Source organism: Thermobia domestica, unplaced genomic scaffold (assembly GCF_964235325.1).
Source record: "Thermobia domestica unplaced genomic scaffold, izTheDome1.hap1.1 HAP1_SCAFFOLD_1734, whole genome shotgun sequence".
NCBI lineage: Eukaryota > Metazoa > Arthropoda > Insecta > Zygentoma > Lepismatidae > Thermobia > Thermobia domestica.
The window spans coordinates 1-24,233 of record NW_027657444.1 but is presented as its reverse complement, the minus strand read 5'-3'; the positions used below and the strand labels follow the sequence as shown (position 1 = coordinate 24,233).

The 24,233-nt window shown below is 38.3% G+C and overlaps 2 non-coding genes across 2 annotated transcripts; both read right to left on the bottom strand.

Annotated features, from left to right (window-relative positions):
* Positions 1-6,688: 6,688 nt before the first annotated feature.
* LOC145678027 (5S ribosomal RNA) lies at positions 6,689-6,807 on the bottom strand. The gene has a single exon (XR_014130170.1). It is a non-coding gene; the product is annotated as a 5S ribosomal RNA (ribosomal RNA).
* Positions 6,808-19,860: 13,053 nt separating this feature from the next.
* LOC145678026 (5S ribosomal RNA) lies at positions 19,861-19,979 on the bottom strand. The gene has a single exon (XR_014130169.1). It is a non-coding gene; the product is annotated as a 5S ribosomal RNA (ribosomal RNA).
* Positions 19,980-24,233: the final 4,254 nt, after the last annotated feature.

Below are 24,233 nucleotides of genomic sequence, written 5' to 3'. Positions count from 1 at the left end.
CTCTGTCTGTATCATGTTTTTGTGAAAAAGTAAGTGGAATATTTATCGTGTTTTCGAATGCAGAATAATAGTATATAGACATAGTGGCTTGTAGTATTGGAACCTTGCCCCCCGAAGCTTGGATCCCTTAGAAGAAAAAAAAAATGCATGCGCGCCTGGTGAAATGGTTAACGAATTCAGTTCACTCGATGAATCGACAGATAGTAATACACATTTCGACAGATCGACAGCATTCGACAGATACAGACATATGAAAGTAGCACAAGAATTAGGCGAAAGTCCGTGCGTTTCCTCAATTCACGTAGGAAACAACAGAAAATATCAACTACCATAAAATAATCCGTATATATATTTAATTTATTTGGAATAAAATAAATATAGAAACAACCTGTTCATACATAACTACGGTAAGTGCGTTAATTGCTAACGTAAGAACAAATATGAAACAAGGCACAAAATAAAAAAGAAAAATAAAGTTAAAGGGAATAAATATTTAGGCTTGATTGTCATTCGTATTAAGAAGCTGGGTAATAAAATGTTAAAATCTACAGAAAATTATGAAATTAAATCAGGATTTGAAATAAAAGTCTATACATTGGAAGTAGGCCAGGGAGTTTGCAAGGCAGATGTGTGCGACACGCGTTACTTTATAGATTCCCTTCATTGAACTATAGTAAGCAGTACGAAGATGGTACTTTGCGTATAATCACAGGAAGGATTGAAGTTAATTACCATGGTAATATAATTATTTATTGATAAGTATTTCCATGTTAAATTATGAAAATTATAAGCACAAGGAGGGTGAAAAAGTAGTGTGACCGACTTAGCAATGACTGAAACATAAAATAGAAAAGCGAATAAAAACAAATGCCTTTTGAGTTATGTGGAATAAAGTTTCTTCTAGCCAGTAAGGAAGAATAGGATCTGGTGCATTCATTGAATACCTGAAAAAAATCGTTTATCAAAATAGAAGGAAACACACTTATCGTTGTGGCAACTACGAACTTCTGTTTACCTCAGCCCGCCTCAGCAAGTGCTTTCTATCCGGTCCGCGCTCCGTAACCAAACTCAACGCTGCCTGCCAGCGAAAATTTCATTCTTCAGTATCGTTGAGTTTATTGCAGAAAGCAATGGCAGATACGGCATCAGCACCTGCAGCCCCGGCACAGGCTTCTCCTAAGAAGTCTGCAAAGCCTAAGAAACCAAAAACAACACCTTCTCATCCAAGAACATCAGAAATGGTGAACAACGCCATCAAGAATTTGAAGGAAAGGGGAGGAAGTTCACTGCAAGCTATTAAGAAATACATCTCTCAGAACTACAAAGTGGATGCCGAGAAGCTTGCTCCATTTATCAAGAAATACTTGAGAAGTGCAGTTGCTTCTGGGTCTTTGGTTCAGACCAAGGGAAAAGGTGCATCTGGATCGTTTAAGCTTAGTGCTTCATCGCTGAAGGAGAAGCCTGAAGGTGGATCTTCAACCAAGGCGAAACGATCAGCATCAAAGGAGAAGAAGCCTGCGAAAAAGCCAGCAGCTAAACGTCCCAAGAAGACTGGTGAAAAGAAAAAGGCTGCTGCTCCCAAACCTAAGAAATCACCATCTAAAGTGAAGAAGGCAAAAACTCCCAAGAAGCCAAAGGCCCCGAAGCCAAAGAAGGCTACAGCAAAACCGAAAAGTGCTAAGAAGGCTGCACCAAAGAAGAAGTAAATGTGTCAGTAAATCATCTGACATTTTAAAACGGCTCTTTTTAGAGCCATCAAATACTTTGAGAAGAGTAAAATTGTGCTTTTCCTATCATTATCACATGTTCATTCATAGCAATGTATAGTATACACGCAAGGGACTTTGAGTTTTCTTTTTAACCGAAGCACTTCTTGATGTAAGTGCTTTATAACAGAGGGGAATTGAGGGTGGGGAAAGAAAGCTTTCACGGGTGTCAAGAATGGTGTACTCGAAAAAAAATGGGGAACACATTACGTAATGTCAATTTGTGATCACTTACTTTTTCCTTGTTCCTATCTTCAAGTAGCGAAACAGTACAGAAAACGCACTTAATGCATTTGTTAGAAAAACTTTTGCAGGCTGACTGGGTTCGATTCTCGGTGGGAGCTCAAATGTTTCGCATTGCACGTTAATAAGTAGGTCCACGTTTGAAACAGCCTTGCTGCTGAAAGGGACACTAAACTAAAATCAACTCTTTTCAAGGCTGGGGTGAAAGAAATGTTCGAACTTATTACAACTCGTGAAAGTGAAGTAGACTGTTTCAATTTAACGTCGTACTATTATGATTTTTATGATAAAGGAGACGGGTGATTACGCCTAATGAATGATGGAAATACTGGTGTAATGAGAAAGTGTTAGGAAAAGGGAACACGCTAATAACCACGGATACCGTCTTATAATTCGTAATATTGCTATAAAGAAAAATAGTAACACCAGCAGAAATGTAGGTGTACAATTGAACTGATGTTAAGTACAAACAGACACTTAAAGAAAGTTTAGTTTAACGTTTGCATTCAACAGCAGCGACCTCTGAGAAAATATTACTTTTGCTACCTTGGAAGAAGTACATATTTCGCCTGCGAGTTCTATGAGATTAATAACGTTGAGAAGGGCAAACAGTGGTTGAATCGAAGTTAACTTATGCAACATATGGCAAAATCGAATCCTTGACCACATAAAACGAAGATAATCAATCGGTAAACATAGGGGAAAACTAAAGAATATACTTGAAAGATAGGATGATATACGAAACGAGAGGAAAACGAAGGTAGATGTATTAACTATGCAACATACGGCGTGAGAATTTAAAAAAAAAAGATAACAAGTATGGACAAGATCCTTGTTAGGATAACAGCATCTCTAAGTAGTGTATTGGTCCTAAAAAGGACCGTTTTTGAACTCAGTGCCAGAACTTCAAACTTAAGCACGTTCCCCACGGATGCGGCGAGCAAGCTGAATGTCCTTAGGCATGATTGTGACTCTCTTTGCGTGAATAGCACACAAGTTGGTGTCTTCGAAAAGCCCTACAAGGTAAGCTTCACTTGCCTCCTGTAAAGCCATGACAGCTGAGCTTTGGAAGCGAAGATCTGTCTTGAAATCTTGTGCAATTTCTCGGACGAGTCGTTGGAAGGGCAGCTTGCGGATGAGCAATTCAGTGCTCTTCTGGTAACGACGAATTTCTCGGAGAGCCACAGTACCAGGCCTGTAACGATGGGGCTTTTTCACTCCACCGGTAGCTGGAGCACTCTTTCTTGCAGCTTTGGTGGCAAGCTGCTTTCGAGGAGCTTTGCCTCCAGTAGATTTCCTAGCTGTCTGCTTGGTACGTGCCATTGCAACTGTCACGACTTGTTTCAAATAATTGCGCGCTGAATGAAGTCAAGTTATATAAAGAGCAAAACCGTTAAATCAAGCTATTTCTCATTGGATAAAGTCAGTCGAAAAGGACAGTTCTCATTGGCTTAGACACGTTTTGTGTTTTTCCTCCGTGCTTTCCCTGCATGATCGAAGGAACAAAACCACGAGTCTTGGGCTGCTTGGGCTTGTATTTCTCGTGTGTGGTGAGCGAAGCAGTAACATATCGAAATGACAGGACGTGGAAAAGGAGGCAAGGGTCTTGGCAAAGGAGGTGCCAAGCGCCACCGTAAAGTTCTTCGTGACAACATCCAGGGTATCACCAAACCCGCTATTAGGCGTCTTGCTCGCCGTGGTGGTGTGAAGCGTATCTCTGGTCTCATTTATGAAGAGACCCGAGGAGTATTGAAAGTATTCCTGGAGAACGTAATCAGAGATGCTGTTACATACACAGAACACGCCAAGAGGAAGACAGTGACAGCTATGGATGTTGTGTATGCCTTGAAGAGGCAAGGAAGAACCCTGTACGGTTTCGGAGGTTAAGTTGGGGTTCCTCCTATTTTGGATATAAAATTGGCATAAACGGCTCTTTTCAGAGCCAACAAATTTATATAAAGGGAAAGATTTACTTTGTGCGATTTTCTGTTAGATTATAAGAATTCGTGTAACTACATTAAAGCCTTTTGATGCACACAAAATTACAGACGTAGAGAGATTAATTTGAGAAAATCATACGTTTTTTTTTACATTATGTACGTTCATGTATACGTATTCATATGTAGCAGTATTAATGCTGGAGAAGGGGTTCTGGTTGGAAATTGGCGATTTGTTGGAAGTAGCGAGCATGAGAGATGCGAAACGCAAGTCGGAATTTCTGTTCTGACAGTAGGATGTACGTATAGAGGCTTATACAACTTCTATACTGTGCTGTGAGGGGCGAATAATGCGTTAGAAACCTGAATCTTGTCCTTTATCTTGTTTACGTGGTCTTGGGTTCGATTTTTTTCTTTTGCGGTAGTGTCTATTGTGATTTACATGTAAATTAATGACACTTCGTAGCGGGTTAGTAAAATAAAGAGTAATACAAATATGAGATGTAGGTTAATGCATTGTATACTTCACATTATTTACTAAAGAAAGGCAGTAGTTACAAGAAACCTAGGCTCGCTCGTTGGGCACAGTAGCAAATGAGTTCTGAGATCAGAGAATAAGAGTAGTTGCGTATTACAAACCATATACATATAACACATATCACACAAATATGAATATCGACCTTGCAAAGAATAAATCGTACTTAAGTGTGCATTTAATGTCATTACTATGTTGCAAAAGAAATTTAGGAAAGTTTTTTGATCCGCTCTGTTCATGATGTCATTGGGGCATAGTAATGAACAATAATAAATGTCGAGAACATATTGAACAGAGTAATTTCAGCCAAGCCAACGCAAGAGAGAAACATGAGTGCTTTAAGAATGTTGGAAATTCCTTTGTCTAGCATGAAGTACATGAGAATATGTGGTATGAGGTTTTCTTCCATTGCTGAGAATCTGGGCTCGACTGTCCTGTCCTCTGGGTAATATGAGCCCGATGTACGCAAATATCAAAAAAATGTAGCTAGCGACAATACAAAAGGTAATGATCTTATAATTAATAATGTAGTGGGAACTAAGCACATCGCTGTTTGGAGTATTCTAAAGATAGTGTGACTTCCTATGGGCTTCAATTACGATCGACGACTACACATACTAATTAATCGAATAGCAGCGAGAATTTCGAATGACACTAAGCAACTATCTCAGACACTTTTGATGAGTCTGTATATCGAAAACAATTCATTTCAATCGTAAATCTCCTCTATAAAGGGGTTTGTGGCCCTCATAAGGGCCGATTTGTATGAGATATAGGTCTTACATTTATGCCTTCTTCTCAGTTTTCTTGGGCAGAAGTACAGCTTGAATGTTGGGCAAAACACCACCCTGAGCGATTGTAACTCCAGACAACAACTTGTTTAATTCCTCGTCGTTACGGATAGCTAACTGCAGATGACGTGGAATAATCCTAGTCTTCTTGTTGTCACGAGCAGCGTTGCCTGCCAACTCAAGAACTTCAGCTGCCAGGTATTCCATGACTGCAGCCAAATACACGGGAGCGCCAGCACCAACTCGTTCGGCATAGTTACCCTTTCGCAAAAGACGATGGATTCTGCCTACTGGGAATTGAAGGCCAGCCCTGCTGGAGCGGGACTTGCTCTTTCCCTTGACTTTTCCACCTTTGCCGCGACCAGACATTGTTCAATATTCTTTCGTAATAAGATGAGAGGAAAAATTGCGGCCTCCCATGAATCAAGTCAGTTTTGTTACTACTTCAAGCGTGCACCCGAGTGCATCAAATGAAAAGCAAGGCAGTTGGCGCGAATTGAAACACGTACTGTAATTTAAATGAAGTCGATAAATCGGCGGACACATCTAATTTTGCTGAACGAGTGAGTCATCATGCCACCAAAAACTAGCGGAAAGGCTGCAAAGAAGGCTGGTAAAGCCCAAAAGAATATCTCCAAGGGAGATAAGAAGAAGAAGAGGAGGAGGAAGGAGAGCTATGCCATTTACATCTACAAAGTTTTGAAGCAAGTGCATCCTGACACTGGCATATCTAGCAAAGCTATGAGTATCATGAACAGCTTTGTTAATGACATCTTCGAGCGTATTGCTGCTGAAGCTTCTCGTTTGGCCCATTACAATAAGCGGTCAACTATCACCAGCCGGGAAATCCAAACAGCTGTGCGCCTTCTTTTGCCTGGTGAACTTGCCAAGCACGCTGTAAGTGAGGGTACGAAGGCTGTTACCAAGTACACAAGCTCTAAGTAAAAATCTTCTTCAAGATTTTTCATTTCAAACGGTCCTTGTCAGGACCAACACATTATTCGAAAGAGTTAAATCACGAAATTTGCTTCATTCTGTTATGTAGAAACACCTTGAAATCCAATTTCTATATGCTGTTAGTAAAAAAGTAAAGCACATAGCGGAGATGTGTCGTGCTTGTATACGAAAGGCATTTACTCGCCGGAGATCTACACTTAGTCATAATAATTTACTTTTAAAAAGTGGTAATACATTCCGTGTTAAGTATAGTAGTAGGTGCACACGGATCGGAAATCAGGTTATTTTAATGTGCCGTGCAAATAAACAGGCTGTTAGTGTAAGAAATAGTGGGTATAACGCTTAGAATATCGATTAATCGCTATGAAATAATGTTGATAAATTATCTCTTGAAAGTACTATAAAATTAATGTTTCTAGTATTTTCGTACTTGAAGGATAATGAAATTTGAAAAAGAGATGCCAACAGCACCTGGTGTTCCCAGGCGGTCACCCATCCAAGTACTGACCAGGCCCGATGCTGCTTGACTTCGGTGATCGGACGAGAACCGGTATATTCAGCATGGTATGGCCGTTGGCAACTACCTTTTCTTCAATGTCCTGTTAAGGAAGTATGTTTTAAGTAAGAATTGACATTATTAACTATAAAGGCAAGCATATTAACGTCGTTAACATTACTTGGAATATACTAATATTCGAATAAATATTTGAATGTTCGAATGATGAGTGATTCGGATGTTCATAGTGCCACTATGTCCTATCGAGTTTACTATCACGAACCACGTATGAAATTGTAATAAATAAATAAAAATAAATCCTTTATTAAGTATTGATTACAGGAAAAAGGCAAACTTACATTCTTTAATGTACACAATGAAATGTATGAAAGATATTTTTAAGATATGTTTCACTTACCCTTTATAACGCAAGGTAGTTTTCAGTGTAGCATCCTCTTCAGCTGCGAGATAACGTAAGGCAGATGATCATTCAGTCGTGAAGCACTAAAATGTAATATACATTTTAACTATTATCGATAAGAATTATTTACTGCAGGGATGCAAATAAAGTGAGGCAAATTAGTAAATAAAAACCGATACTGTAACTGATAATGTAATTACGTATCTGTATTAGTTGTATATACAGTAATCGCACGATTATCCGCGGAGTTGGATGTTGGCATAATCGCGCATAATCAGCAGTATGAGCAGAAAAGGGAAATGAAATGAAATCTTTAGATTTACGTCGCATACTTATACCGGTTACGCTAAAGGAGACGGTGATGATGAGTACTGAATGAAGAAAGTGGGAGGAAACGGGAGAAACCCGAGAAAACCCATGAGCACGGTCTTTATGCACGACAAAGTTCACACGGCACGAGCTGGGATTGAACCAGGGACCCCAAGCACCGGAGGCCAAAAAAGGGACAAAAAGTCTTTCGTGCAACTTTCGTTTTCGGTAAAAAGTTTACACATAATTTAGAAAGAGTAGTTTTCTGGTCTTTTTATTTCACAAGTTGGTTCATGTCTATATTTTTTACATGCATAAAAAATTTTTCAACTCCCTTGCTTAGTTCCTGTTAAAGACCTCTACCTCTGATTGTATTTTTTGCACATATTCTTATTGTTTTCAGACAACATTTCTAAGAGCGTAATTTATCGTCAGCAAGAAAAGAAAAGGAAAGCCTCGGATAGTGGAATGTGTACTGTATATATATATATATATATATATATATATATATATATATATATATATATATATATATATATATATATATACGTATTAGTATATAGTTTTATTTTATACGTCTCCTATTATTACACAATGTGCAGATATTGTGAAAGCGCAAGTAAATATGTATAACTCCCCGTTCTGCACTTAATAACTTGAAAGAAGTTCGGGGAAGGTAGTGTAACAGAAAGTGCAAACAGAAATGAGGGTTTACAGGCATTTAATATTATTCCGTAGTAGTATGATTTTTTGTAAAATATATATATATATATATATATATATATATATATATATATATATATATATATATATATATATATATATATATATATAAACATACATATTCAATGATATAGTAAGAGGTTAGCAGCACTGATAGAACTGCAGAAAGTACAAAACCGTTAATAAGAAAGAGAGAGAGATGGTGGCCGCTTTTGTGCTTTTCATTGGCTAATTCCGAATTGCGCGCGAATACGTACGAGATTTCTTTCTTTTTCCTCTTCGCAGCCCAGATGTTGCCAATTAGAAGTTTTTAGTACTACATTTGTATGAAAATGTTGCCTTTAAGAAATGTGGTTTGCATACGGAGAAAAGAGCAAAATGAATATTTATCTTAGTGGGCATGAAAAAAGACGAAACATTTTGCAAGATGGACACACGAACTTCCTTAATGCAGGCGTTCAGTACATTATTGTAAAGAAAAAAACACTAAAAAGAATTACTTCAATATCCCTAGCAACATTCAACAATTCATAGAGAAAAATCTTTATTTTGAGAACAATGGAAAACTATGTAATTGTAGATAACTACTAAATTTAATGATTAAGGAAAACGTTTAGGCCCGGCCCTTCAGAAAGAAAGTGCACAGAATTTTCTCTCATGGAAGCAATTGCAAAATCAACATTTTGTTTGCAGTTATAATTAGAGGATCTATATACAGGGTGTTCGAAAAAGAATGTATCCTCTTGAAAGAAAATATTCTCTGGGCCCCTAATCCTTTATATACCGAAAGGAAGTTTGTATAGCATTTTTTCTTACCTTCGTTAGAAGAATTGAAAGTGACTACTATCGTGACACGGGAGATATTTGATCGATAGTCGAATTACTCCCATGCTCGAATGAACACGTCTCTTGTAAGGAGAGGAAAGGCTTCTGTGATCCGCTATCGCAGCTGTGTCATATCTGCAGAGAATGTTAGGACACAAACGTGATCTTTGAGAGCCTCGTGAAAAGAAGTCGCATAGTATCATGTGTGGAGACATCGGGGCCATCTGAAGAACGCTTCATCATTAGGACCAAGGGCGAGTTACGAAACACTCTGGGATATATTTATTAACATAACTTCTCGTCATTCTGCAAGTGTGGTGGAGCTCCATCCTATTGGAAAAGGAAACCTCGGGAGCCCTCTTCATGTGTAGGTATCGTTCACATCTGAAGCATGTGAAGATAGATTACTGTACTATCGTGTACCTAAAATCATTTTCTACGAATACGAACATGTCTACACTGAAGGCAGTGCAGCTCTTTTTCTCTTTTTTTTTTGGTCATGTATTGTAACGCGGGGCAATGCACACAATAACATGTAATGTTGTGTATCATCATAAAGGGCCAGGGCGATGATTGGATCTTGATGGACGTGGAGAACTGATAGGTGATGTGAGTGGTATTGTGATCTATGGTTGTATGTTTACTGATGAATGCATAAGGAGAGGTGAAGGGGTTGCCTTTTTTTTTATGTCGATCGGCAGGGAAGCGATTGGGAAACTTTTGACTTTGTTTTTCAACCGAATATATTGATTGAATAGGTCGCCGACAATTTTACGGGGCGTCACGTCGTTGCCTTTTTCATGTCGATCGCGAGCGAAGCGAGCGTTTTTTTTTTTTTTTTTTTTTACCGACAATATGTATTGAATCGGTTGCCAACACCTTTAGGGGCGCGTCACGTCCTTCTTTCTGTGCTGATCGCGAGCGAAGCGAGCGCGAAATTTTTGACTTTTTTTTTTTTTTTTTTACCCACAATATTTATTCAATCGGTCGCCAACACTTTTAGGGGTGCGTCACGTCCTCTTTTCTCTGCTGATCGCGAGCGAAGCGAGCGCGAAATTTTGACCTTTTTTTCTCTTTTTAATTCTTTTTTTTTTCTTTAAGAAAAAATATTGATTTCATAGGTCGCCAACATTTTTACGGGATGGAACATCGTTTATTTGTTTTTCCAACCGTCTTTCTGTCTTGAGCCCCCGCCAAGTTAACTTTATGGTGGACAAAAACTATGTGCGGTGGGTTACCGCGGGGTTCTCCCGTTTCCTCCCACTTTCTTCATTCCACCACCATTTCAATCATTTCTCATAATCAGCGCCTCTTTTAGCCTAAGCGGCATAACGTGGGACGTAAAACAAAGATTTCCTTTAGTTGCTTTCTGTCTTGATTACGAGCGCGAAATTTTTTACTTTTTTTTTCTTTCTTTTGATATTATTCATTTAATAGGACGGCAACACCTTTACGGGCCGCCGCGTCGTCGTTTACACTTCTTCAGCCCATATTCTTTCTGCTTGTTCGTTTTCCGGCATCTTGTTATCACCGCCCGCGGGAATGCCTATGTCTTTCATCGCTTTTTGAAGCAAATCTTTAATAAATATGCACTCTCACATTTCTACTAATATGCATACCACAGTGGATAGACTGTAACTAGGAAAGCAGAAGCCTGCATATCATATTATTTAACAGTTGAAAGTGAACTGCCATTTTAAGTTTGATTTTGATCAGATGAGTGCAGTTCAACTCGTCGACAATTGTGAAGATTCTCGAGGTTAGGGACCATCCATTTTGTGCTTTGTAATGAAAATGGCTGCAGCCAAACTTCTCTGATCTGAATGAAACTTGGCATGATGATACATCTTGACCTGCTCTACAAGTTTATTTAGTATTTTCCGTTGCGCAGGCTTTTGCTTCTCCAGGTTCTCCCATGGAACTGAGAAACGTATTCAGTCGAACTTCTGCGGTAAGTCAGTATATCATCCTGAGAAGTTTGATCGAGATAGCAGAGGTTCGACTATTCGTTTTTCAATTCCATGTGATATTACAACACGGTGAACTAAATTTATATAGAAACACTTTGATTTTGTTTTGTTTTTTGCTAGCATTAAACTGAGAAAATGTTATTGAATAGACAGAGAACACCACTCAAAGAAAAGTACATCATAAGAATATATATATGGTTGCTGTGGTTCTCGGTTTAATTTGCTAGTTAAGAAACTTGCTCTAAATAAGTACATCTTACAGGTGAAAAACTAAGCCAGGCGATAGAATTAAATATAAAGTTATACACTTTTATTTTACGTTTACTAGTGTTGGGTTACTACTGTAAAATAAGTCAGTATATATGAAAGATAACTGTATTAGGTACTATTTTCCACCGGCGGTGTATTCTTGCATAGTGTACTTAATGTTTACAAGCGGGGCGCTACTAGTATGGATGCATGACAAGTGCTATTGAAACTCGAAAACTAACTGGTTTCCACTACCCTTGCTTATACGTATACCCGCGTCGCCTTCGCTCCTGTTCACTTTGGACGCACATTCTTGCTATCGCTCAGGCCCCCAGCTTTCTCCTGTTTTGGCTCCCTTAAATAGTATTCGTGCTTTTTATTGGCCACCTGGCAAAGCACTTGTAATGATTTTACACCAGTAACTCTAAAATACATGTGTATTACTTTATTTAATTCTGTCGTCTGCAGAATTTTTTTTTTTTTTCGTACAAATATGCCTTTTCATGCAGAACACTGAATTTTGCCTGTAAATTTTTGAGAATATGCTGTGACGAAACTTGAGCACCGTTCTTCTTTTCTTTCTTATCACGAGTCTTCTTTAGCCTAATGAGCACAATCATCACACGATAACGACTATTCTTTTCATTTAACTTGTAAACAAGTTGAACTAATAATAATAATTGATGTACAAAGGAGAAGTGTCCTACATATTTGAGGTAAAAAATAAAATAAATATACTTCTACTTCATCCGTGTTTACAAAGTTAAATGTTATCGATTTACAAAAAATGGTCACCTATCCACACACTGACCAGGCTCGACACTGCTTGACCATACATATTAAAACATCGGTCCCACTGAATACACAAGTAGTAAGCACATTCACATAAAAATAATTAGGATTACAGTATATAAAATGTGTTAATTAAAATAGCAAATGCCTTACCTTATCACAGGCGATCCAAAGCCACTGCACATCATCTGCTACGCACACTATATTCCTCCAATATTTCACTCACTTCCTATATCACGCAACAGAAAATATTAATAAAATTCACTTAGCAACATTTTCATTTTTAATCAACAATACGTATAACAATTAAGAATAAAATTAATTGTGAGCACATTGTTATAATTAGAATACTGTTTTTATTCGTTTACAAATATGGGATTAATATAGAGCTGGCAGCAACAATATATACAACTCATCCTGTATGTATCGTAAATCCTAACTTGAGAAGACATCTCTGACGCAAACAATGAGACAAGAAATCAAATACTATATCCGACACATTTGGGGTTTATTGAACTTCAATGTTGGAAGATACCACCTTGTCGGTAGTACAAATGTAATATCCTTACAACACGCGGAACTTTTGCCAGGCATATCTAGGAATTTGGGAAGATTAATTGATATCCTTAATGTGCAATGTATGATTATGACGCATTGTTATGTACACGCAGACGGAACCAGGACAATCTATAGATGACATTTGCACTGTGTTTGGACAATTTGTTCGCAGAAAGTAACCGTTTTTGTCTATGAATACTTGAGAACATGGAAGGTATGAGATATACATTTTATGCGCAAATATTATAATACAAATCATTGTTAGTTTGGTGGATGCGTGAAAGAAAGAAAAGGAGTAGATTTTTGCAGACGTCCGGATATAAAGCGAGAACTGAGAATACGCATCTATAACATCTATTTTCTTTGTGTTAATGATATCGATGAACTAAACGGGGAAACTAAAATACAACTGTTTGCAGTATAATTCGAAGTATAGTCAAGTGCAGAGGCGTACTCACGGGGTGTCCACCGGGTGCGGACTCCTCGCAAAAGTTCCTAAGTGAACATACATTTGCAGACTTTCTCATTAAATGTAGTTATTAACAGGGAAAATATTGATGTATCATCAATATAAATCTGATCTTACACTTCATCTGTACTCTGTCTGTATCATGTTTTTGTGAAAAAGTAAGTGGAATATTTATCGTGTTTTCGAATGCAGAATAATAGTATATAGACATAGTGGCTTGTAGTATTGGAACCTTGCCCCCCGAAGCTTGGATCCCTTAGAAGAAAAAAAAAATGCATGCGCGCCTGGTGAAATGGTTAACGAATTCAGTTCACTCGATGAATCGACAGATAGTAATACACATTTCGACAGATCGACAGCATTCGACAGATACAGACATATGAAAGTAGCACAAGAATTAGGCGAAAGTCCGTGCGTTTCCTCAATTCACGTAGGAAACAACAGAAAATATCAACTACCATAAAATAATCCGTATATATATATTTAATTTATTTGGAATAAAATAAATATAGAAACAACCTGTTCATACATAACTACGGTAAGTGCGTTAATTGCTAACGTAAGAACAAATATGAAACAAGGCACAAAATAAAAAAGAAAAATAAAGTTAAAGGGAATAAATATTTAGGCTTGATTGTCATTCGTATTAAGAAGCTGGGTAATAAAATGTTAAAATCTACAGAAAATTATGAAATTAAATCAGGATTTGAAATAAAAGTCTATACATTGGAAGTAGGCCAGGGAGTTTGCAAGGCAGATGTGTGCGACACGCGTTACTTTATAGATTCCCTTCATTGAACTATAGTAAGCAGTACGAAGATGGTACTTTGCGTATAATCACAGGAAGGATTGAAGTTAATTACCATGGTAATATAATTATTTATTGATAAGTATTTCCATGTTAAATTATGAAAATTATAAGCACAAGGAGGGTGAAAAAGTAGTGTGACCGACTTAGCAATGACTGAAACATAAAATAGAAAAGCGAATAAAAACAAATGCCTTTTGAGTTATGTGGAATAAAGTTTCTTCTAGCCAGTAAGGAAGAATAGGATCTGGTGCATTCATTGAATACCTGAAAAAAATCGTTTATCAAAATAGAAGGAAACACACTTATCGTTGTGGCAACTACGAACTTCTGTTTACCTCAGCCCGCCTCAGCAAGTGCTTTCTATCCGGTCCGCGCTCCGTAACCAAACTCAACGCTGCCTGCCAGCGAAAATTTCATTCTTCAGTATCGTTGAGTTTATTGCAGAAAGCAATGGCAGATACGGCATCAGCACCTGCAGCCCCGGCACAGGCTTCTCCTAAGAAGTCTGCAAAGCCTAAGAAACCAAAAACAACACCTTCTCATCCAAGAACATCAGAAATGGTGAACAACGCCATCAAGAATTTGAAGGAAAGGGGAGGAAGTTCACTGCAAGCTATTAAGAAATACATCTCTCAGAACTACAAAGTGGATGCCGAGAAGCTTGCTCCATTTATCAAGAAATACTTGAGAAGTGCAGTTGCTTCTGGGTCTTTGGTTCAGACCAAGGGAAAAGGTGCATCTGGATCGTTTAAGCTTAGTGCTTCATCGCTGAAGGAGAAGCCTGAAGGTGGATCTTCAACCAAGGCGAAACGATCAGCATCAAAGGAGAAGAAGCCTGCGAAAAAGCCAGCAGCTAAACGTCCCAAGAAGACTGGTGAAAAGAAAAAGGCTGCTGCTCCCAAACCTAAGAAATCACCATCTAAAGTGAAGAAGGCAAAAACTCCCAAGAAGCCAAAGGCCCCGAAGCCAAAGAAGGCTACAGCAAAACCGAAAAGTGCTAAGAAGGCTGCACCAAAGAAGAAGTAAATGTGTCAGTAAATCATCTGACATTTTAAAACGGCTCTTTTTAGAGCCATCAAATACTTTGAGAAGAGTAAAATTGTGCTTTTCCTATCATTATCACATGTTCATTCATAGCAATGTATAGTATACACGCAAGGGACTTTGAGTTTTCTTTTTAACCGAAGCACTTCTTGATGTAAGTGCTTTATAACAGAGGGGAATTGAGGGTGGGGAAAGAAAGCTTTCACGGGTGTCAAGAATGGTGTACTCGAAAAAAAATGGGGAACACATTACGTAATGTCAATTTGTGATCACTTACTTTTTCCTTGTTCCTATCTTCAAGTAGCGAAACAGTACAGAAAACGCACTTAATGCATTTGTTAGAAAAACTTTTGCAGGCTGACTGGGTTCGATTCTCGGTGGGAGCTCAAATGTTTCGCATTGCACGTTAATAAGTAGGTCCACGTTTGAAACAGCCTTGCTGCTGAAAGGGACACTAAACTAAAATCAACTCTTTTCAAGGCTGGGGTGAAAGAAATGTTCGAACTTATTACAACTCGTGAAAGTGAAGTAGACTGTTTCAATTTAACGTCGTACTATTATGATTTTTATGATAAAGGAGACGGGTGATTACGCCTAATGAATGATGGAAATACTGGTGTAATGAGAAAGTGTTAGGAAAAGGGAACACGCTAATAACCACGGATACCGTCTTATAATTCGTAATATTGCTATAAAGAAAAATAGTAACACCAGCAGAAATGTAGGTGTACAATTGAACTGATGTTAAGTACAAACAGACACTTAAAGAAAGTTTAGTTTAACGTTTGCATTCAACAGCAGCGACCTCTGAGAAAATATTACTTTTGCTACCTTGGAAGAAGTACATATTTCGCCTGCGAGTTCTATGAGATTAATAACGTTGAGAAGGGCAAACAGTGGTTGAATCGAAGTTAACTTATGCAACATATGGCAAAATCGAATCCTTGACCACATAAAACGAAGATAATCAATCGGTAAACATAGGGGAAAACTAAAGAATATACTTGAAAGATAGGATGATATACGAAACGAGAGGAAAACGAAGGTAGATGTATTAACTATGCAACATACGGCGTGAGAATTTAAAAAAAAAAGATAACAAGTATGGACAAGATCCTTGTTAGGATAACAGCATCTCTAAGTAGTGTATTGGTCCTAAAAAGGACCGTTTTTGAACTCAGTGCCAGAACTTCAAACTTAAGCACGTTCCCCACGGATGCGGCGAGCAAGCTGAATGTCCTTAGGCATGATTGTGACTCTCTTTGCGTGAATAGCACACAAGTTGGTGTCTTCGAAAAGCCCTACAAGGTAAGCTTCACTTGCCTCCTGTAAAGCCATGACAGCTGAGCTTTGGAAGCGAAGATCTGTCTTGAAATCTTGTGCAATTTCTCGGACGAGTCGTTGGAAGGGCAGCTTGCGGATGAGCAATTCAGTGCTCTTCTGGTAACGACGAATTTCTCGGAGAGCCACAGTACCAGGCCTGTAACGATGGGGCTTTTTCACTCCACCGGTAGCTGGAGCACTCTTTCTTGCAGCTTTGGTGGCAAGCTGCTTTCGAGGAGCTTTGCCTCCAGTAGATTTCCTAGCTGTCTGCTTGGTACGTGCCATTGCAACTGTCACGACTTGTTTCAAATAATTGCGCGCTGAATGAAGTCAAGTTATATAAAGAGCAAAACCGTTAAATCAAGCTATTTCTCATTGGATAAAGTCAGTCGAAAAGGACAGTTCTCATTGGCTTAGACACGTTTTGTGTTTTTCCTCCGTGCTTTCCCTGCATGATCGAAGGAACAAAACCACGAGTCTTGGGCTGCTTGGGCTTGTATTTCTCGTGTGTGGTGAGCGAAGCAGTAACATATCGAAATGACAGGACGTGGAAAAGGAGGCAAGGGTCTTGGCAAAGGAGGTGCCAAGCGCCACCGTAAAGTTCTTCGTGACAACATCCAGGGTATCACCAAACCCGCTATTAGGCGTCTTGCTCGCCGTGGTGGTGTGAAGCGTATCTCTGGTCTCATTTATGAAGAGACCCGAGGAGTATTGAAAGTATTCCTGGAGAACGTAATCAGAGATGCTGTTACATACACAGAACACGCCAAGAGGAAGACAGTGACAGCTATGGATGTTGTGTATGCCTTGAAGAGGCAAGGAAGAACCCTGTACGGTTTCGGAGGTTAAGTTGGGGTTCCTCCTATTTTGGATATAAAATTGGCATAAACGGCTCTTTTCAGAGCCAACAAATTTATATAAAGGGAAAGATTTACTTTGTGCGATTTTCTGTTAGATTATAAGAATTCGTGTAACTACATTAAAGCCTTTTGATGCACACAAAATTACAGACGTAGAGAGATTAATTTGAGAAAATCATACGTTTTTTTTTACATTATGTACGTTCATGTATACGTATTCATATGTAGCAGTATTAATGCTGGAGAAGGGGTTCTGGTTGGAAATTGGCGATTTGTTGGAAGTAGCGAGCATGAGAGATGCGAAACGCAAGTCGGAATTTCTGTTCTGACAGTAGGATGTACGTATAGAGGCTTATACAACTTCTATACTGTGCTGTGAGGGGCGAATAATGCGTTAGAAACCTGAATCTTGTCCTTTATCTTGTTTACGTGGTCTTGGGTTCGATTTTTTTCTTTTGCGGTAGTGTCTATTGTGATTTACATGTAAATTAATGACACTTCGTAGCGGGTTAGTAAAATAAAGAGTAATACAAATATGAGATGTAGGTTAATGCATTGTATACTTCACATTATTTACTAAAGAAAGGCAGTAGTTACAAGAAACCTAGGCTCGCTCGTTGGGCACAGTAGCAAATGAGTTCTGAGATCAGAGAATAAGAGTAGTTGCGTATTACAAACCATATACATATAACACATATCACACAAATATGAATATCGACCTTGCAAAGAATAAATCGTACTTAAGTGTGCATTTAATGTCATTACTATGTTGCAAAAGAAATTTAGGAAAGTTTTTTGATCCGCTCTGTTCATGATGTCATTGGGGCATAGTAATGAACAATAATAAATGTCGAGAACATATTGAACAGAGTAATTTCAGCCAAGCCAACGCAAGAGAGAAACATGAGTGCTTTAAGAATGTTGGAAATTCCTTTGTCTAGCATGAAGTACATGAGAATATGTGGTATGAGGTTTTCTTCCATTGCTGAGAATCTGGGCTCGACTGTCCTGTCCTCTGGGTAATATGAGCCCGATGTACGCAAATATCAAAAAAATGTAGCTAGCGACAATACAAAAGGTAATGATCTTATAATTAATAATGTAGTGGGAACTAAGCACATCGCTGTTTGGAGTATTCTAAAGATAGTGTGACTTCCTATGGGCTTCAATTACGATCGACGACTACACATACTAATTAATCGAATAGCAGCGAGAATTTCGAATGACACTAAGCAACTATCTCAGACACTTTTGATGAGTCTGTATATCGAAAACAATTCATTTCAATCGTAAATCTCCTCTATAAAGGGGTTTGTGGCCCTCATAAGGGCCGATTTGTATGAGATATAGGTCTTACATTTATGCCTTCTTCTCAGTTTTCTTGGGCAGAAGTACAGCTTGAATGTTGGGCAAAACACCACCCTGAGCGATTGTAACTCCAGACAACAACTTGTTTAATTCCTCGTCGTTACGGATAGCTAACTGCAGATGACGTGGAATAATCCTAGTCTTCTTGTTGTCACGAGCAGCGTTGCCTGCCAACTCAAGAACTTCAGCTGCCAGGTATTCCATGACTGCAGCCAAATACACGGGAGCGCCAGCACCAACTCGTTCGGCATAGTTACCCTTTCGCAAAAGACGATGGATTCTGCCTACTGGGAATTGAAGGCCAGCCCTGCTGGAGCGGGACTTGCTCTTTCCCTTGACTTTTCCACCTTTGCCGCGACCAGACATTGTTCAATATTCTTTCGTAATAAGATGAGAGGAAAAATTGCGGCCTCCCATGAATCAAGTCAGTTTTGTTACTACTTCAAGCGTGCACCCGAGTGCATCAAATGAAAAGCAAGGCAGTTGGCGCGAATTGAAACACGTACTGTAATTTAAATGAAGTCGATAAATCGGCGGACACATCTAATTTTGCTGAACGAGTGAGTCATCATGCCACCAAAAACTAGCGGAAAGGCTGCAAAGAAGGCTGGTAAAGCCCAAAAGAATATCTCCAAGGGAGATAAGAAGAAGAAGAGGAGGAGGAAGGAGAGCTATGCCATTTACATCTACAAAGTTTTGAAGCAAGTGCATCCTGACACTGGCATATCTAGCAAAGCTATGAGTATCATGAACAGCTTTGTTAATGACATCTTCGAGCGTATTGCTGCTGAAGCTTCTCGTTTGGCCCATTACAATAAGCGGTCAACTATCACCAGCCGGGAAATCCAAACAGCTGTGCGCCTTCTTTTGCCTGGTGAACTTGCCAAGCACGCTGTAAGTGAGGGTACGAAGGCTGTTACCAAGTACACAAGCTCTAAGTAAAAATCTTCTTCAAGATTTTTCATTTCAAACGGTCCTTGTCAGGACCAACACATTATTCGAAAGAGTTAAATCACGAAATTTGCTTCATTCTGTTATGTAGAAACACCTTGAAATCCAATTTCTATATGCTGTTAGTAAAAAAGTAAAGCACATAGCGGAGATGTGTCGTGCTTGTATACGAAAGGCATTTACTCGCCGGAGATCTACACTTAGTCATAATAATTTACTTTTAAAAAGTGGTAATACATTCCGTGTTAAGTATAGTAGTAGGTGCACACGGATCGGAAATCAGGTTATTTTAATGTGCCGTGCAAATAAACAGGCTGTTAGTGTAAGAAATAGTGGGTATAACGCTTAGAATATCGATTAATCGCTATGAAATAATGTTGATAAATTATCTCTTGAAAGTACTATAAAATTAATGTTTCTAGTATTTTCGTACTTGAAGGATAATGAAATTTGAAAAAGAGATGCCAACAGCACCTGGTGTTCCCAGGCGGTCACCCATCCAAGTACTGACCAGGCCCGATGCTGCTTGACTTCGGTGATCGGACGAGAACCGGTATATTCAGCATGGTATGGCCGTTGGCAACTACCTTTTCTTCAATGTCCTGTTAAGGAAGTATGTTTTAAGTAAGAATTGACATTATTAACTATAAAGGCAAGCATATTAACGTCGTTAACATTACTTGGAATATACTAATATTCGAATAAATATTTGAATGTTCGAATGATGAGTGATTCGGATGTTCATAGTGCCACTATGTCCTATCGAGTTTACTATCACGAACCACGTATGAAATTGTATATAAATAAATAAAAATAAATCCTTTATTAAGTATTGATTACAGGAAAAAGGCAAACTTACATTCTTTAATGTACACAATGAAATGTATGAAAGATATTTTTAAGATATGTTTCACTTACCCTTTATAACGCAAGGTAGTTTTCAGTGTAGCATCCTCTTCAGCTGCGAGATAACGTAAGGCAGATGATCATTCAGTCGTGAAGCACTAAAATGTAATATACATTTTAACTATTATCGATAAGAATTATTTACTGCAGGGATGCAAATAAAGTGAGGCAAATTAGTAAATAAAAACCGATACTGTAACTGATAATGTAATTACGTATCTGTATTAGTTGTATATACAGTAATCGCACGATTATCCGCGGAGTTGGATGTTGGCATAATCGCGCATAATCAGCAGTATGAGCAGAAAAGGGAAATGAAATGAAATCTTTAGATTTACGTCGCATACTTATACCGGTTACGCTAAAGGAGACGGTGATGATGAGTACTGAATGAAGAAAGTGGGAGGAAACGGGAGAAACCCGAGAAAACCCATGAGCACGGTCTTTATGCACGACAAAGTTCACACGGCACGAGCTGGGATTGAACCAGGGACCCCAAGCACCGGAGGCCAAAAAAGGGACAAAAAGTCTTTCGTGCAACTTTCGTTTTCGGTAAAAAGTTTACACATAATTTAGAAAGAGTAGTTTTCTGGTCTTTTTATTTCACAAGTTGGTTCATGTCTATATTTTTTACATGCATAAAAAATTTTTCAACTCCCTTGCTTAGTTCCTGTTAAAGACCTCTACCTCTGATTGTATTTTTTGCACATATTCTTATTGTTTTCAGACAACATTTCTAAGAGCGTAATTTATCGTCAGCAAGAAAAGAAAAGGAAAGCCTCGGATAGTGGAATGTGTACTGTATATATATATATATATATATATATATATATATATATATATATATATATATATATATATATATATATATATATATATATATATATATACGTATTAGTATATAGTTTTATTTTATACGTCTCCTATTATTACACAATGTGCAGATATTGTGAAAGCGCAAGTAAATATGTATAACTCCCCGTTCTGCACTTAATAACTTGAAAGAAGTTCGGGGAAGGTAGTGTAACAGAAAGTGCAAACAGAAATGAGGGTTTACAGGCATTTAATATTATTCCGTAGTAGTATGATTTTTTGTAAAATATATATATATATATATATTATATATATATATATATATATAATATATATATATTATATATATATATATATATATATATAAACATACATATTCAATGATATAGTAAGAGGTTAGCAGCACTGATAGAACTGCAGAAAGTACAAAACCGTTAATAAGAAAGAGAGAGAGATGGTGGCCGCTTTTGTGCTTTTCATTGGCTAATTCCGAATTGCGCGCGAATACGTACGAGATTTCTTTCTTTTTCCTCTTCGCAGCCCAGATGTTGCCAATTAGAAGTTTTTAGTACTACATTTGTATGAAAATGTTGCCTTTAAGAAATGTGGTTTGCATACGGAGAAAAGAGCAAAATGAATATTTATCTTAGTGGGCATGAAAAAGACGAAACATTTTGCAAGATGGACACACGAACTTCCTTAATGCAGGCGTTCAGTACATTATTGTAAAGAAAAAAACACTAAAAAGAATTACTTCAATATCCCTAGCAACATTCAACAATTCATAGAGAAAAATCTTTATTTTGAGAACAATGGAAAACTATGTAATTGTAGATAACTACTAAATTTAATGATTAAGGAAAACGTTTAGGCCCGGCCCTTCAGAAAGAAAGTGCACAGAATTTTCTCTCATGGAAGCAATTGCAAAATCAACATTTTGTTTGCAGTTATAATTAGAGGATCTATATACAGGGTGTTCGAAAAAGAATGTATCCTCTTGAAAGAAAATATTCTCTGGGCCCCTAATCCTTTATATACCGAAAGGAAGTTTGTATAGCATTTTTTCTTACCTTCGTTAGAAGAATTGAAAGTGACTACTATCGTGACACGGGAGATATTTGATCGATAGTCGAATTACTCCCATGCTCGAATGAACACGTCTCTTGTAAGGAGAGGAAAGGCTTCTGTGATCCGCTATCGCAGCTGTGTCATATCTGCAGAGAATGTTAGGACACAAACGTGATCTTTGAGAGCCTCGTGAAAAGAAGTCGCATAGTATCATGTGTGGAGACATCGGGGCCATCTGAAGAACGCTTCATCATTAGGACCAAGGGCGAGTTACGAAACACTCTGGGATATATTTATTAACATAACTTCTCGTCATTCTGCAAGTGTGGTGGAGCTCCATCCTATTGGAAAAGGAAACCTCGGGAGCCCTCTTCATGTGTAGGTATCGTTCACATCTGAAGCATGTGAAGATAGATTACTGTACTATCGTGTACCTAAAATCATTTTCTACGAATACGAACATGTCTACACTGAAGGCAGTGCAGCTCTTTTTCTCTTTTTTTTTTGGTCATGTATTGTAACGCGGGGCAATGCACACAATAACATGTAATGTTGTGTATCATCATAAAGGGCCAGGGCGATGATTGGATCTTGATGGACGTGGAGAACTGATAGGTGATGTGAGTGGTATTGTGATCTATGGTTGTATGTTTACTGATGAATGCATAAGGAGAGGTGAAGGGGTTGCCTTTTTTTTTATGTCGATCGGCAGGGAAGCGATTGGGAAACTTTTGACTTTGTTTTTCAACCGAATATATTGATTGAATAGGTCGCCGACAATTTTACGGGGCGTCACGTCGTTGCCTTTTTCATGTCGATCGCGAGCGAAGCGAGCGTTTTTTTTTTTTTTTTTTTTTACCGACAATATGTATTGAATCGGTTGCCAACACCTTTAGGGGCGCGTCACGTCCTTCTTTCTGTGCTGATCGCGAGCGAAGCGAGCGCGAAATTTTTGACTTTTTTTTTTTTTTTTTTACCCACAATATTTATTCAATCGGTCGCCAACACTTTTAGGGGTGCGTCACGTCCTCTTTTCTCTGCTGATCGCGAGCGAAGCGAGCGCGAAATTTTGACCTTTTTTTCTCTTTTTAATTCTTTTTTTTTTCTTTAAGAAAAAATATTGATTTCATAGGTCGCCAACATTTTTACGGGATGGAACATCGTTTATTTGTTTTTCCAACCGTCTTTCTGTCTTGAGCCCCCGCCAAGTTAACTTTATGGTGGACAAAAACTATGTGCGGTGGGTTACCGCGGGGTTCTCCCGTTTCCTCCCACTTTCTTCATTCCACCACCATTTCAATCATTTCTCATAATCAGCGCCTCTTTTAGCCTAAGCGGCATAACGTGGGACGTAAAACAAAGATTTCCTTTAGTTGCTTTCTGTCTTGATTACGAGCGCGAAATTTTTTACTTTTTTTTCTTTCTTTTGATATTATTCATTTAATAGGACGGCAACACCTTTACGGGCCGCCGCGTCGTCGTTTACACTTCTTCAGCCCATATTCTTTCTGCTTGTTCGTTTTCCGGCATCTTGTTATCACCGCCCGCGGGAATGCCTATGTCTTTCATCGCTTTTTGAAGCAAATCTTTAATAAATATGCACTCTCACATTTCTACTAATATGCATACCACAGTGGATAGACTGTAACTAGGAAAGCAGAAGCCTGCATATCATATTATTTAACAGTTGAAAGTGAACTGCCATTTTAAGTTTGATTTTGATCAGATGAGTGCAGTTCAACTCGTCGACAATTGTGAAGATTCTCGAGGTTAGGGACCATCCATTTTGTGCTTTGTAATGAAAATGGCTGCAGCCAAACTTCTCTGATCTGAATGAAACTTGGCATGATGATACATCTTGACCTGCTCTACAAGTTTATTTAGTATTTTCCGTTGCGCAGGCTTTTGCTTCTCCAGGTTCTCCCATGGAACTGAGAAACGTATTCAGTCGAACTTCTGCGGTAAGTCAGTATATCATCCTGAGAAGTTTGATCGAGATAGCAGAGGTTCGACTATTCGTTTTTCAATTCCATGTGATATTACAACAC